Source organism: Oncorhynchus masou, chromosome 32, assembly GCF_036934945.1.
Source record: "Oncorhynchus masou masou isolate Uvic2021 chromosome 32, UVic_Omas_1.1, whole genome shotgun sequence".
Classification (NCBI taxonomy): Eukaryota; Metazoa; Chordata; class Actinopteri; order Salmoniformes; family Salmonidae; genus Oncorhynchus; species Oncorhynchus masou.
In genome coordinates this window covers 79714684-79732484 of record NC_088243.1, presented here as the reverse complement: position 1 = coordinate 79732484, position 17801 = coordinate 79714684, and the positions used below count along the sequence as shown (strand labels likewise).

Sequence of the window (17801 nt, the reverse complement as noted above, 5' to 3'; positions counted from 1 at the left end):
ATGAACAGCATAGTGCTTTTTAACGATGCTGCATACTCAATATTAAAAAGGAAATGGACCCCCCATTGCCACTCCCAATCCCATGGAGATGTTCTCCAGCTCTTCAGTGAGTAGCTCCTCTCCATCCAGGAAGTGTTGAATGTGGCTCTCATCCATAAAGGTATTCCCCTCACTGTAAAGAAGTAAAACAAAAAAAGTTAAATGAAGGTTACTCAAATCATATTTGAAACAGTAAGTTAACAACTGAGCACATCACACCTTACACATTACTACTAACTTTGCATTCATTTATTTGTCTGCAGGGAAATACATACCCTGTGACGTACAGCCCACCTGGATCTTCTTTGAAGAGGTAGGGGAGGAGCAAAATGGCTGCAGTGACCTTCAGACCTGTGTAATAAAATGGCTGCAGTGACCTTCAGACCTGTGTAATAGGGTGTGTAATAAAATGGCTGCAGTGACCTTCAGACCTGTGTAATAAAATGGCTGCAGTGACCTTCAGGCCTGTGTAATAAAATGGCTGCAGAGACCTTCAGGCCTGTGTAATAGGGTGTGTAATAAAATGGCTGCAGTGACCTTCAGACCTGTGTAATACAATGTCTGCAGTGACCTTCAGACCTGTGTAATAGGGTGTGTAATAAAATGGCTGCAGTGACCTTCAGACCTGTGTAATAAAATGGCTGCAGAGACCTTCAGGCCTGTGTAATAGGGTGTGTAATAAAATGGCTGCAGAGACCTTCAGACCTGTGTAATAAAATGGCTGCAGAGACCTTCAGGCCTGTGTAATAAAATGGCTGCAGAGACCTTCAGACCTGTGTAATAAAATGGCTGCAGAGACCTTCAGGCCTGTGTAATAAAATGGCTGCAGAGACCTTCAGACCTGTGTAATAAAATGGCTGCAGAGACCTTCAGACCTGTGTAATAAAATGGCTGCAGAGACCTTCAGACCTGTGTAATAAAATGGCTGCAGAGACCTTCAGGCCTGTGTAATAAAATGGCTGCAGAGACCTTCAGGCCTGTGTAATAAAATGGCTGCAGAGACCTTCAGACCTGTGTAATAAAATGGCTGCAGAGACCTTCAGGCCTGTGTAATAGGGTGTGTAATAAAATGGCTGCAGTGACCTTCAGACCTGTGTAATAGGGTGTGTAATAAAATGGCTAGATTAGAATCAATAGAATTAGAACAGCTGCATTATTGTAGAGATTCAGCAACTCCACGGCACACCCCCCTCTGCAATGATTTTGTCGGCCATTGGGTTGAATCCTGGCAGAATGTTTCTGTCCACATCCATACCGAATTTGTTTCTCATCTCTGAGAAAATCTGAAAGTCTATTTGTTTATAATGCATTACCAATATATCTTAGATTCAGATGACAGTTCTTGGCTATTCTACATTAGTTGTGCTTTTTACCATTTCTTTCTACATTGGCTGACAAATGGAGTGCTGGGCACTGTTTTAAGATATCCTTGGTGCCTTGTTTCATAAAAACGTTATTTTTCAGTCCTTTTCGTTTTGTCTTGTAGGGAACTTATGTTCGGTCTCTTTTCTTGTCACTCCACCTGCATCTGTTCAACATGTAACTCTTGACTGAAGGAATCCTCACCAATCTCAATCTGAAAATCAAATATAAATATCATCAAATGTTGATACATACAGCATCAAACACGATCAAAGTCTATTGAAAAAGGCAAAATGTCCTTTATTCACAAAGCATCTCAGAGTGCTGTTGTAGGATCAGGTCCACACCTGTCCATACAATCGTATATATATGATCTTAAAAACAGATCTGGGATCAGCGGTTCGACTTTGACAAACTGAATATGGGCCCTTATCTGTATACCAATAGTTACCTTGGCTATTTTGGTCAGGTCTTCATTTTTGATGTCATCTGGGTTAATTTTTTCCCTTGTCCCCTAAACTTCTTCTGCATTTCCTGTACTTGTATTTATTCTTTATCATGCCGTGCCATGACTCCTTAAAAAATAAAATGTGGAGAGGAGAAATGATGGATTATTGGGACTGAGGTCAGAGGAGCAGAATAGAGATGGTCTTGTTATGCTGCTGGAAATGTGATGGTTTACAATGTGAGAAGAAAATATCCAAGCCAGCACATTATGATCTGGGTAGGCACAATAGTGTAAAAAGGTTATTAGCGTGAGTATGAAAACTGAAGAATTCGTACATATCCCTTCCCTGTCTGGTCTCTCAACAAGAGTAGAAACATACAAGAATACAGCTAGACTAACATTTATGTTCATAATACAAATGACATTGACTGATGGTGTTGATTATCATCATGTAGAAGTTGTGTGCTATGCTATAAGCTGCAGTGATTATGAGAAGACAGAGTATGGAGGACAGAGACAGGAGAAGGGCTCAGTCTGATGCACACACAAACAAACAAGCATAATGTATGAACGTATGTCATTAACATTAAGCTAACATCAGTTTACTACATAACTATACTCACCACGTATAGGGACACATGAAGGCAAACAACACCTGCCCAATCTGAGACCTCCACTTCGAGAGAACCGCAGGGCAACGGAGATCGTCACATTTTGTTTTCAAGTTTTTCTTTTAATATGTCTGGAAATTCTGGAAGTCTAAGCCTAGATGGCCAGATTCGGGCTGAATTATGTTTCCTGATGCTGAAGGCCAATTGGTGGGTGATTTTGCTGGGCAGATCCTGGGTCATTTTGCTGGACAGATGCTGGGTCATTTTGCTGGACAGATGCTGCTGGGTCATTTGCTGGGAACTGACAATAATACCGTTTATTGTGCTTTCAGGCTCAGAAAGAAAACAAAAGAGCAGAGAATGTGAATAGGATCAATGTGATAAGAGTCAATGATGCAGATGATAGTCATACATTGGCTTACATATTTATTAATTTTAATAATTAATTAATTTTGTGAATTTGATTCAAACTTAGATTACTGAAACAATTTGCTCCACCATTCTTTGGTCCAGTGACATCAATGTCTCTCCATCAATGTGGTGTTCTGTGGGGAAACATACCCTAAATAAAAATAACATGGCAGTGTTTTGGTCAGTGTGTATCAGGATAGGAAACACATATGAAAATAAAAGTGCATTGTGCTTCCTAAATGAATGAATCTATGATGTGAACTAACCGCAACCCAGTGGCAGAAAGGAATGGACACTCTTCCCTCTGGGTCCCTGTATCCATCTAACCCATGGAAATCCATCTCCTCAACAGGGCTTATAGAAACCATTGTTGACTGTGTTGAACCATGTATGTGTGGTGAAACTGGCTGGTAGCAGCACCAAGGAATCTGTATATTCCACACACTTCCATGAACACATGAATCTCTTCTGAATGAGTGTCGATAACCAGATAGTCTCCTACATTGTACCGCTCGTTGTTCACTGCAATGGACATTGTCTTGGTGACACATTTTGCTCTGATGATTTCTCCGAATCTGGCACTTAACACTACATGGGCAGAGTTTGGAAGTGCATGCATGGGACGTCTCAGAAGTCTCTTATGTCCATACAGTGTGTTGTTGTTGCCAAGGCAGTTGTTGTTGGTTTGCTCCCAGCATTGTCTGAGCTAATGTCTTTTAGCCAGGGTCTTCGTTGTATTTTTAAGGTTTTCCACAACTGCTAAGAGCCTCTTGAAATACTGGTGTTTCTCTTCAAATCACATGGAGGACTGGTGCATCAAAGGTCCATAGCAGGCTAGGGTAGTGGACGAGGTAGTGCATATTTGCGATTGTCTTCCCTGGAAACAGCTCCTGGAAGAGAGCTTGAAATTCGGAGATTTTTTTCTGCCAGATATGGGATCTAGGATCTTCTTAAAACGCTGGCCAAGATGACATCAGATACCTCTCAAAACAGGAGGTAGAGATCCCAAGCACTGCCATTTTGTATTTGACTACCAATCATTTGGGGGAGTAAACAAAAACGTGCAAATTGTTCTGATGAACTTCCTGATAGATGGCCATTCTTCCTTTGGACTCTCGGATAGTGGAGCAGGTTTAGAAGACACATCTCGTTGCCATAAGACAAGTTCTCAACCTCATAGTTGATCTGGACAAGAGTAATTGTTGCAACACCAGTCTGAGCAATGTGGGTATGATGCCCTCGTGAATGTTATGCATGACGTCCGGTGGAAACAGATACATAATGGGAGATGGCACATGATTCAGCTGAGAGAAGCAACAGGCTTTTTTGATGCCAATACATCGATGCAATGTCTGGAAGCGAAAAATGCGACCAGAGGAAACGTTTTTTTTCTCAACCCTGCAACCCTGCGTGAGGAGAGATCATCTGCTGAGACTGTTGTGATTGTTATTCAGAAGGTTTTGTTTTCACCATTGCATGTTAACTTCACACCCAGTGCTTCCAATTCCTGGATGTCATGTATCAAATGCTCCAATGCTTCTTAGTAAGTGATGACTTGTATTCGAATGAGGCGGTGATGAACCAATGTGGAGAGGTATATATTCTGGAGTTGGGGAGTATCCTTGTGGTCAAGATTTCCTAATCTAAAGTACACAGTGGTCAATTTGTGCTTGCCTTTTTTAGAACCCAGTGGATTGACAACTTCCAATTCATCTAGGTTAAACTGCAGATGGAGGCTCTGCTTTGTTAGGTTGGGATTTGAACAATTCACCGTCTGTAACGTCTTCTAGAATCTCATCATTATGTGGCTTTTGGTCTTGATTCAAGGTGGTCCAGACCTCTTCATTACTTGCTATTGTTGCAGTATGCTGACCAATGGGATGTATTCAAATGACCTTGTTTCATAACCTTCTTTGTTGCTCAGGGGTACTTCACTTGGTGTAACACTCTGGGCGTAGTGGGTGTGAAGTCAGGCACAGGAAGCAGAGAGTACAGGGTAGTGCTATTTATTGCCACGGCGAACATAAGCCACCCCACGAAACACAGGGCGCACACACAACAAATGCCCCAAACACGGGGACTCAAACAGTCCGGAGAAAAACCCACGAACGAAACACGTCAACATCGAACGTGCTCAGAGCAACACAAAACAATCCCGCACAAAGAGCAGGCGGGCCTACTGGGTCACATAGCCCGACTAATCAGCGTATACACAAAACAGGTGAAACCAATAAACAGAAAGGGGAAAAGGGATCAGTGGCAGCTCGTAAGCCGGTGAAGACGACCGCCGAGCACCACCCAAACAGGAAGGGGAGCCACCTTCGGTAGGAGTTGTGACACTTGGCCTGACCATGCCAAATTACTTCACACAGTAATGCTTCAGTATCCACTCAGAGCTTATGCATCTAATGCATTCCTCACCATCTTCATCCACATGTATTTACTAATTTGTAAGGTGAAACCTGAGGGCATCACTGTAGTGTGTCATAAATGCATCAAAAATTGTTCTGTGGTCTTCAACAATGCTATTATGTACCGTAGCTGGGAGGAAGTGTTCTTCCCTGATTTTCAAAATAAAAATACAGATATTCTTTTTGAGACCTTCGATTAGCTGCTAAGTGTTGATCTCTGGTTTCGGTAGTGTAAGGCTCTACGCTGGTAGACAGGAAGCAGGTACAGGGAGTGAGCTTTTAATAATCAACGGACATAAAACAGGACAGCGTCTGGACATGAACACATAATGACATTAATGTTGACACAGGGAACAAAAGCGGAAGCAGACAGAAATAGGGAAGGTAATCAACAAAGTGAAGGAGTCCAGTTGAGTCCAGTGAGTGCTAATGCGCGGAATGATGGTGACAGGTGTGCGCAATGAAGGGCAGCCTGAGAGGGAGAGTGGGAGCAGGCGTGACAGGTACATCTGTGACCGATAGGTGATGAAACATCTACAAAGTATTCAGACCCCTAGACTTTTTTCCACATCTTGTTAAATTACAGCCTTATTCTAAAAATCTATATTTTTTAAACCCCCTCATCAATCAACACACAATAACCCATAATGACAAAGCAAAAACAGGTTTTTAGAAATTTTGCAAATGTATTAAAAATAAAAAACGGAAATATCACATTAGCATAAGTATTCAGACCATTTACTCAGTACTTTGTTGAAGCACCTTTGGCAGCGATTACAGCATTGAGTCTTCTTGGGTATGACACTACAAGCTTGGCACACCTGTATTTGGGGAGTTTCTCCCATTCTTCTCTGCAGATTCTCTCAAGCTCTGTCAGGTTGGATGGGGAGCGTCGCTGCACAGCTATTTTCAGGTCTCTCCAGAGATGTTAAATTGGATTCAAGTCCGGGCCACTCAAGGACATTCAGAGACTTGTCCCGAAGATACTACTGCATTGTCTTTCCTGTGTGCTTAGAGTCGTTGAACATTTCTGGGATATTTTCTTTCAGCTCATGAAACATGGGACCAACACTTTACATGTTGCGAACTGTTGGAAGGTGAACCTACTGTCGGAAGGTGAACCTTCGCCCCAGTCTAAGGTCTTGGGCACTCTGGAGCAGGTTTTCATCAAGGATCTCTCTGTACTTTGCTCTGTTCCTCTTTCCCTTGATCCTGCCTTGTTGCAAAGTGGACAATTGAATAGAGTTGGCATTCTTCAGACAGATTGTGAACCTTGGCATGACGGGATGTAATCAGAGATCATTGCAGACATCATCAAGGAACCAGTCTCCCACAGCCACACTCAAATTCAAGTTGACACTAAAAGCAAAAGTGAAGTGCATTCGTGTGGAGGATAAAACAAAACCCATACCACTCTTTCTAGAAAACCACCTGTCCTTCTAATATTTATTGATGGTTGTTCTATAACGAAGCAGAGCTGGTGAAGACGTCTCTCTTATTTATCTGACGCCATATTTCTAAGTATGGGACATTATGGGATTCTGCAGTTCCATATTTAAGTGTTGACTCAGATAATATGATGCTCCAAATTGGGCATTAAGTTCTTCTTATATGTCAACCCAAAGTGGCCTATTAAAGTTGTCAATAAAGAGAGTGAGCCTATTTGGTCAGTTAAAGGCTTCTTGATATATAATGAACAAAAATATAAATGCAGCATTCAACAATTTCAACGATTTTACTGAGTTACAGTTCATTTAGGGAAGTCAGTCAATTGAAATACATGTATTAGGCCCTAATCTATGGATTTCACATGACTTGGCAGGGGTGCAGCCATGGGTGGTCCTGGGAGGGCATAGGCCCACCCACTTGGGAGCCAGACCCACCCACTGGGGAGCCAGACCCACCCACTGGGGAGCCAGACCCACCCACTTGGGAGCCAGACCCACCCACTGGGGAGCCAGACCCACCCACTGGGGAGCCAGACCCACCCACTGGGGAGCCAGACCCACCCACTGGGGAGCCAGACCCACCCACTTGGGAACCAGACCCACCCACTGGGGAGCCAGACCCACCCACTTGGGAGCCAGACCCACCCACTGGGGAGCCAGACCCACCCACTTGGGAGCCAGACCCACCCACTGGGGAGCCAGACCCACCCACTGGGGAGCCAGACCCACCCACTGGGGAGCCAGACCCACCCACTGGGGAACCAGACCCACCCACTGGGGAGCCAGACCCACCCACTGGGGAGCCAGACCCACCCACTGGGGAGCCAGACCCACCCACTTGGGAACCAGACCCACCCACTGGGGAGCCAGACCCACCCACTGGGGAGCCAGACCCACCCACTGGGGAGCCAGACCCACCCACTGGGGAGCCAGACCCACCCACTGGGGAACCAGACGCACCCACTGGGGAGCCAGACGCACCCACTGGGGAGCCAGACCCACCCACTGGGGAGCCAGACCCACCCACTGGGGAGCCAGACCCACCCACTGGGGAACCAGACCCACCCACTGGGGAGCCAGACCCACCCACTGGGGAGCCAGACCCACCCACTGGGGAGCCAGACCCACCCACTGGGGAACCAGACCCACCCACTGGGGAGCCAGACCCACCCACTGGGGAACCAGACCCACCCACTGGGGAACCAGACCCACCCACTGGGGAACCAGACCCACCCACTGGGGAGCCAGACCCACCCACTGGGGAACCAGACCCACCCACTTGGGAACCAGACCCACCCACTGGGGAACCAGACCCACCCACTTGGGAGCCAGACCCACCCACTGGGGAACCAGACCCACCCACTGGGGAGCCAGACCCACCCACTGGGGAGCCAGGCTGAGGGAATCAGAATAAGTTTTTCACCATAAAAGAGCTTTATTACAGACAGAAATACTCCTCAGTTTCATCAGCTGTCCAGGTGGCTGGTCATAGATGATCCTGCAGGTGAAGAAGCCAGATGTGGAGGTCCTGGGCTGGTGTGGTTATATGTGGTCTGCAGTTGTGAGGCAGATTGGATGTACTGTCAAATTCTATAAAACAATGTTAGAGGTGGCTTATGGTTGAGAAATGAACATTACATTATCTGAAACAGCTCTGGTGGACATTCCTGCAGTCATCATGCCAATTGCATGCTCCCTCAAAACTTGAGACATCGGTGGCATTGTGTTGTATGACAAAACTTAATGTTTTAGAGTGGCCTTTTATTGTCACCAGCACAAGGTGCACTTTGCTAATGATCAAGCTGTTTATGATCTGCTTCTTAATATACCACACCTGTCAGGTGGAATGATTATCTTAGAATAGGAGAAATGTTCACTAAGAGGGATGTAAACAAATTTGTGCAAAACATTTGGGAGAACTAAGCTTTTTTTGCATATGGAACATTTCTGGGATTTTTTATTTCAGCTCATGAAACATGGGATCAACACTTTACATTGTGTTTATATTTTTGTACAGTATAAATTACAGTTAAATCCTCCCTTCTAAACTCTTGCCTGTAATCAAGCTCGGTTAATTATTGCCCTTTTACTAGTCCAAATAAACTGAGTAATCATTTTGTCTATGGTGTTAAAGGTGAAGGCAGGTATGGACAATGAAACATGCTGATAACGTAATTCAGTTTATGAGCTATAACCATATTTATAACGTGGCCTACCCCACAATGAGATTTACAGTTTATCCCAGTTCTTAAATTGGAGATTAATTTGGTTAGTATATACAGAATGTGAAAGAAACATTTCCCTAAGAAACAACTTCTCTTCTCACATACAACAAGAAGACACAATGACACCAGACATTCACCATTCAGTTAATGTAGGAAAAGACAATGGAATTACACAGAACACACTATAACCACACTGTATTGACTGATCGATTGACTATAAATACATTAATTCACCATTCAGTTAGCATTGGAAAAGACAAAGGAATTACACAGAACACACAATGATCACACTGTATTGATTGATTGATTGATTGACTGTAAATACATTAATTCACCATTCAGTTAGTATTGGAAAAGACAAAGGAATAACACAGAACAAACTATAATCACACTGCAAATACATCCAAAGATGTTATAGAGGCTAACCTGTTTGTAGATCCATGGTAAGCTTTAAACATTGTCTTGCCTTGGTCTGAAATACAGAGGACAGAACAGGCCACCCCAATACACCAACCTGAAAGACATCAATTAGACACAAACACAACATAAACAACATGAGTATTCAATGCATGTAACTAATCAGATCTGTTTTATGTATTCTTCTTTTTGTCAAATTTAACATTCATTGGGCCGTCTGCGCGTGTGTGTGTGTGTCTTACCTATTCATGTAGGTTGATGCATTGCTGTATCAGAACTCACAGCTCCTGAACTCTCCACCATTTAACTGGACAGGGCCATGATAAGCCAGGTACTAAAGGGAGGGGGAGTGTATCATGGGTTGAAATGAGGACTAACATTTCTCAATATTGAGTAACTTTACTAGCTAGCTAATGTTAGCTAAAACGTACCAACACGTAAACAACAATTACCAGATAACATTACTGTCACGACTTCCGCCGAGGTTGGCTCTCCTGCCTGTTCAGGCGGTGCTCGGCGGTCGTCGTCACCGTCCTACTAGCCACGACCGATCCCTTTTCGTGTATCTGTTGGTTTTGTCTGATTGGTTTCACCTGTGTGTTGTTTAGTTAATTAGTGTCTGTATATGTAGTAGGTTGTCCCGCCCTTGTTTTGTGCGGGATTGTTTATTTGTCATTCATGTCAGTTGGTGTATCTTGTGTTCATATTCTCCGGTTCGTCTTTTATCCTGTGTTGGATTGTTCACCCTGTGTGTATTGGGTTGACCGTGTTTCTTGTTCACCGAAGAATAAACTTTCATATCGCTATCTGCTCTCTGCGCCTGATTCCACCCACCTTGATTAGACGTGACAATTACAGGCTATTTAGCATGGCTAGATGATGAAATACGAAGAGTACATTACTTTAGCAGTTTGATTAAGTATTAGGATGTACTGTCAGATTCTCATCTGACTGCACAATACACTGTCTCATTAGCCCAGCCAAGCAATTTATAAACTTGATCTCCACTGTAAAAATCATCTAGACATTGTCTCACATTTCTTTTAGACCGACAGGCAGACAGCGTTTCTCAGCCAGTCAAAATCATGAATCAGCTGGCATAATTTTTATGGATATATACATCCAGCTTCAGTTTGAAGTGATTGTGTTAGCTGTGTTGTTGGCTAGCTCTTTTGAACAACAGTGTACTGACAAGTGAGCACATTTGCTATGCCAGGCGAAATCGCACCTCAGCTCATTGTTATGGATGTATCCAGATAAATATCACTAGGGGGCCTCCCGAGTGGTGCAGTAGCCTAAGGCACTGCATCGCAGTGCTAGCTGTGCCACTAGAGATCCTGGTTTGAGTCAAGACTCTGTCTCAGCCGGCCGTGACCGGGAGACACATGGGGCGGTGAACAATTGGCCCAACGTCGTCCGGGTTAGGGGAGGGTTTGGCCGGCAGGGATGTTCTTGTCCTATCGCGCTCTAGCGACTACTGTGGCGGGCCGGGCGCAATGCACGCTGACACGTTAGCCAGGTGTACGGTGTTTCCTCCAACACATTGGTATGGCTGGCTTCGGTGTTAAAGTGGGCATTGTGTCAAGAAGCAGTGCGGCTTTGCAGGGTCGTGTTTAGGAGGACGCACGACTCTTGACCTTCGCCTCTCCCGAGTCCGTACGGGAGTTTCAGCGATGAGACGAGACTGTAACTACCAATTGCATAGCACGAAATTGGGGAGAAAAAGGGATAGAAGTACAAATAACAACTATATTTATATATATTTTTTTATAAAAACATACGTCACTAGAAAACAGCTTAAACAAATGAAAATGTACCTACCTTTGTTATGCTGGCAATTTTTTTTTTATGCGACTGTAAGTTAGCGGTAGTTGGTAAGCAAGGGATAAGAACATTGCCAGCCAGTATGGCAATGGAACATTTAGAACGAACGTCCATAGAAACAGAAAAAAAGACTGAACAACTCAACGCCTCTGTTGACCGAACCGATAGAACGAACGACCAGCTGGCTTGGGTAGCAAGCCTAGATTTGTGTCGGGACTATATTTTGTGGGATGAAATACAGTAGTATGAATAAATTCATGAAAATAACATTTTTTAATGAAAATATGTCAATCATTATTTGAATATGTTGGTAACCCGTTGTATAAATGTGATAATGCCCTTGAAGACGTTGTTTGGAGGATATATTGGCACGGTTGGCCGCCAGAGACAAACCAATATATCCTCCAAACACCGGCTTCGAGGGCATAATCACTTAAATATGCACCAGCGCCCTTTATTCACGAGCACACTGATGGTTCCAAAATGAACCCCTCTTTTGGAAAGGGTTCTTCAAAGCACCCCTTAAGTCTACAAAGGTTCAACAACGAACTGACGGCAGACTATAGGTTCTTAAATGAACCTTAAGGTTATTTTTTAACCTTATGTTATCTTAAAGGATCCCACAGGATCCTTAAGATACATTTCGTTACCTTAAATCATCCTGAATGATCAAATCAAATGTTATTTGTGACATGCGCCGAACACAACAGAAACGCTTAGTTACAAGCCCTTAACCAACAATGCAGTTGAAGAAATAGAGTTAAGAAAATATTTACTAAATCAAATAAAGTAAAAAATAAAATGAAAAGTAACACAATAAAATAACAATAACAAGGCTATATACAGGGGATACCGGTATATAGTCAATGTGCGGGGGTACAGGTTAGTCAAGGTCATTTGTACATGTAGGTAGGGGTAAAGTGCATAGATAATAAACATAAAGGACAAATGTGAGCACCTACCAAATGATTATAAAATTATACATTTATCCCTTACCTCCTCCATTATCAAATGTGTAATCTCAGCAACCCAGAAACAAAATCTTGCATAAATGCCAGCTACATAATGGCTGACAGATAATTTGTTAGTTCAACATGGTGGGTTATTTTTGTGTCGGTAAAATAAATGATCTGGAAAATAGCAGTGGAAACGCTTTATGCTCAAATATTGATATAATAACCATCATATTGAAGTCAATTTGGTGTGTATGGTGTGGTCCTCACAGCCTACCCGCACTTGTAAACTGTATCTGCCCGCTGTTGGTTAGAGTGCAGGTACCAGGACCAGAGTAGTCACATTTGCTATTTAACGTAATAGTTTTTGTGACAACTATCGATAGAGTTGAAAATGCAATGGAAACACATTCAACTTTCGATTTTTACTCTGTACATGAAAACTTACATGAAAAAGTACATTTCGCGTGCACTCCATCATCACGCAATGATTTTATCCACAACAAGTCAGTTTGGTGGGAACATACCACTGGTGGGAACATACCGCTGGTGGGAACATACCGCTGTTGGGAACATACCACTGGTGGGAACATACCACTGGTGGGAACATACCACTGGTGGGAACATATCGCTGTTGGGAACATACCGCTGTTGGGAACATACCACTGGTGGGAACATACCACTGGTGGGAACATACCACTGGTGGGAACATACCACTGGTGGGAACATACCGCTGTTGGGAACATACCGCTGGTTGGAAACATACCGCTGGTTGGGAACATACTGCTGGTGGGAACATACCACTGGTGGGAACATACCACTGGTGGGAACATACCGCTGGTGGGAACATACCGCTGTTGGGAACATACCGCTGGTTGGAAACATACCGCTGGTTGGGAACATACCGCTGGTGGGAACATACCGCTGTTGGGAACATACCACTGGTGGGAACATACCACTGGTGGGAACATACCGCTGTTGGGAACATACCACTGGTGGGAACATACCACTGGTGGGAACATACCGCTGTTGGGAACATACCGCTGGTTGGAAACATACCGCTGGTTGGGAACATAACGCTGGTTGGAAACATACCGCTTTTGGGAACATACCGCTGGTTGGAAACATACCACTGGTTGGAAACATACCGCTGGTTGGAAACATACCGCTGGTTGGAAACATACCACTGGTTGGAAACATACCGCTGGTTGGAAACATACCGCTGTTGGGAACATACCGCTGGTTGGAAACATACCGCTTTTGGGAACATACCGCGTTTGGGAACATACCGCTGGTGGGAACATACCGCTTTTGGGAACATACCACTGGTGGGAACATACCACTGGTGGGAACATACCGCTGTTGGGAACATACCGCTGGTTGGGAACATACCACTGGTGGGAACATACCACTGGTGGGAACATACCACTGGTGGGAACATACCGCTGGTGGGAACATACCGCTGTTGGGAACATACCACTGGTGGGAACATACCACTGGTGGGAACATACCGCTGTTGGGAACATACCACTGGTGGGAACATACCACTGGTGGGAACATACCGCTGTTGGGAACATACCGCTGGTTGGAAACATACCGCTGGTTGGAAACATACCGCTGGTTGGGAACATACCGCTGGTTGGAAACATACCGCTTTTGGGAACATACCGCTGGTTGGAAACATACCACTGGTTGGAAACATACCACTGGTTGGAAACATACCACTGGTGGAAACATACCTCTGGTTGGAAACATAACACTGTTGGGAACATACCACTGGTTGGAAACATATCGCTTTTGGGAACATACCGCTTTTGGGAACATACCGCTGTTGGGAACATACCGCTTTTGGGAACATACCACTGGTGGGAACATACCACTGGTGGGAACATACCGCTGTTGGGAACATACCGCTGGTTGGAAACATACCGCTGGTTGGGAACATACCGCTGGTTGGGAACATACCACTGGTGGGAACATACCACTGGTGGGAACATACCACTGGTGGGAACATACCGCTGGTGGGAACATACCGCTGGTGGGAACATACCACTGGTGGGAACAAACCACTGGTGGGAACATACCGCTGTTGGGAACATACCACTGGTGGGAACATACCACTGGTGGGAACATACCGCTGTTGGGAACATACCGCTGGTTGGAAACATACCGCTGGTTGGAAACATACCGCTGGTTGGGAACATACCGCTGGTTGGAAACATACCGCTTTTGGGAACATACCGCTGGTTGGAAACATACCACTGGTTGGAAACATACCGCTGGTTGGAAACATACCGCTGGTTGGAAACATACCACTGGTTGGAACATACCGCTATTGGGAACATACCGCTGGTTGGAAACATACCGCTGGTTGGGAACATACCACTGGTGGGAACATACCAATGGTGGGAACATACCACTGTTGGGAACATACCGCTGGTGGGAACATACCGCTGTTGGGAACATACCACTGGTGGGAACATACCACTGGTGGGAACATACCAATGGTGGGAACATACCACTGGTGGGAACATACCGCTGGTGGGAACATACCGCTGTTGGGAACATACCACTGGTGGGAACATACCACTGGTGGGAACATACCGCTGTTGGGGACATACTGCTGGCTGGAAACATACCGCTGGTTGGGAACATACCACTGGTGGGAACATACCACTGGTGGGAACATACCACTGGTGGGAACATACCGCTGGTGGGAACATACCGCTGTTGGGAACATACCACTGGTGGGAACATACCACTGGTGGGAACATACCGCTGTTGGGAACATACCACTGGTGGGAACATACCACTGGTGGGAACATACCGCTGTTGGGAACATACCGCTGGTTGGAAACATACCGCTGGTTGGGAACATACCGCTGGTTGGGAACATACCGCTGGTTGGATACATACCGCTTTTGGGAACATACCGCTGGTTGGAAACATACCACTGGTTGGAAACATACCACTGGTGGAAACATACCGCTGGTTGGAAACATACCACTGGTTGGAAACATACCGCTGTTGGAAACATACCGCTGTTGGGAACATACCGCGGGTTGGAAACATACCTCTGGTTGGAAACATACCGCTGGTTGGAAACATACCGCTGTTGGGAACATACCGCTGGTTGGAAACATACCGCTGGTTGGGAACATACCGCTGGTTGGAAACATACCGCTTTTGGGAACATACCGCTGGTTGGAAACATACCACTGGTTGGAAACATACCGCTGGTTGGAAACATACCGCTGGTTGGAAACATACCGCTGGTTGGAAACATACCACTGGTTGGAAACATACCGCTGGTTGGAAACATACCGCTGGTTGGAAACATACCACTGGTGGAAACATACCGCTGGTTGGAAACATACCACTGGTTGGAAACATACCGCTGTTGGAAACATACCGCTGGTTGGAAACATACCTTTGTTGGGAACATACCACTGGTTGGGAACATACCGCTGGTTGGGAACATACCGCTGGTTGGGAACATACCGCTGGTTGGAAACATACCGCTGGTTGGAAACATACCGCTTTTGGGAACATACCGCTGGTTGGAAACATACCACTGGTTGGAAACATACCACTGGTTGGGAACATACCGCTGGTTGGGAACATACCGCTGGTTGGGAACATACCACTGGTTGGAAACATACCGCTGGTTGGAAACATACCGCTTTTGGGAACATACCTCTGGTTGGAAACATACCACTGGTTGGAAACATGCCACTGGTGGAAACATACCTCTGGTTGGAAACATACCGCTGTTGGGAACATACCGCTGGTTGGAAACATACCGCTTTTGGGAACATTCCGCTGGTTGGGAACATACCGCTGGTTGGGAACATACCGCTGGTTGGGAACATACCGCTGGTTGGAAACATACCGCTGGTTGGAAACATACCGCTGGTTGGAAACATACCGCTTTTGGGAACATACTGCTGGTTCGGAACATACCGCTTTTGGGAACATACCGCTGTTTGGAAACATACCGCTGGTTTGGAAACATACCACTGGTTGGAAACATACCGCTGTTGGGAACATACCGCTGTTGGGAACATACCACTGGTTGGGAACATACCACTGGTTGGGAACATACCTCTGGTTGGGAACATACCACTGGTTGGAAACATACCGCTGGTTGGGAACATACCTCTGGTTGGAAACATACCGCTGGTTGGGAACATACCACTGGTTGGAAACATACCGCTGTTGGGAACATACCGCTGTTGGGAACGTACCACTGGTTGGGAACATACCACTGGTTGGGAACATACCTCTGGTTGGGAACATACCGCTGGTTGGGAACATACCACTGGTTGGGAACATACCACTGGTTGGGAACATACCGCTGGTGGTAAAATTAGCACATTTTCTTTATTTTCTTTAGTTCTGTGGCCAATTGGAAGGAAACCTAGCTACTGAAGCACTACAAATAACATAAGGTATAAAAAAAAATACACAAGAAATAAAAATAAGAACACGAGAAAGTAAAAACCTTTATACAGGCTCAGTTCCAGTACCATATTTACAATGTACAGGGATACTGGAGTGACAGAGGTAGATATGCATAGGGGTAAGGTGACTAGGCATCAGGATATATGATAAACAGAGTAGAAGCAGTGTAAATGAGGATTGTGTGTGTGCGTGTGCGTGTTTGTAGAGTCAGTATAAATGTGTGTGCAATGCATGTTAAGTGTGCGTTTGAGTTTCAGTGTGTGTGAGTGAGTGTGTAGAGTCCTGTGATTGTGTGTTTGAGTTTCAGTGTGTGTGAGTGAGTGTGTAGAGTCCTGTGAGTGTGTAGAGTCCTGTGAGTGTGTAGAGTACTGTGGGTGTGTAGAGTCCTGTGAGTGTGTAGAGTCCTGTGAGTGTGTGTTTGAGTTTCAGTGTGTGTGAGTGAGTGTGTAGAGTCCTGTGAGTGTGTGTTTGAGTTTCAGTGTGTGTGAGTGAGTGTGTAGAGGCCTGTGAGTGTGTAGAGTCCTGTGAGTGTGTAGAGTCCTGTGAGTGTGTGTTTGAGTTTCAGTGTGTGTGAGTGAGTGTGTAGAGTCCTGTGAGTGTGTAGAGTCCTGTGAGTGTGTAGAGTCCTGTGAGTGTGTGTTTGAGTTTCAGTGTGTGTGAGTGAGTGTGTAGAGTCCTGTGAGTGTGTAGAGTCCTGTGAGTGTGTAGAGTCCTGTGAGTGTGTAGAGTCCTGTGAGTGTGTAGAGTCCTGTGAGTGTGTAGAGTCCTGTGAGTGTGTAGAGTCCTGTGAGTGTGTAGAGTCCTGTGGGTGTGTAGAGTCCTGTGAGTGTGTAGAGTCCTGTGAGTGTGTAGAGTCCTGTGAGTGTGTAGAGTCCTGTGAGTGTGTAGAGTCCTGTGGGTGTGTAGAGTCCTGTGAGTGTGTAGAGTCCTGTGGGTGTGTAGAGTCCTGTGAGTGTGTAGAGTCCTGTGAGTGTGTAGAGTCCTGTGAGTGTGTAGAGTCCTGTGGGTGTGTAGAGTCCTGTGAGTGTGTAGAGTCCTGTGGGTGTGTAGAGTCCTGTGAGTGTGTAGAGTCCTGTGAGTGTGTAGAGTCCTGTGAGTGTGCATAGAGTGCAAAAATAGTCCATGTAGCCATTCTGTTTGCTATTTAGCAGTCTTATGGGTTGAGAATAGAAACTGTTCAGGAGCCTG

General features: G+C 45.2%; 1 long non-coding RNA gene across 1 annotated transcript; it reads right to left on the bottom strand.

Moving 5' to 3' along the window:
• Positions 1 to 320: 320 nt before the first annotated feature.
• Positions 321 to 679, bottom strand: LOC135527122 (uncharacterized). Its single transcript, XR_010453409.1, has 3 exons — positions 619 to 679; positions 531 to 584; positions 321 to 462 (listed from the first exon to the last, which is right to left on the bottom strand). It is a non-coding gene; the product is annotated as an uncharacterized LOC135527122 (long non-coding RNA).
• Between the last annotated feature and the right edge of the window lie 17122 nt (positions 680 to 17801).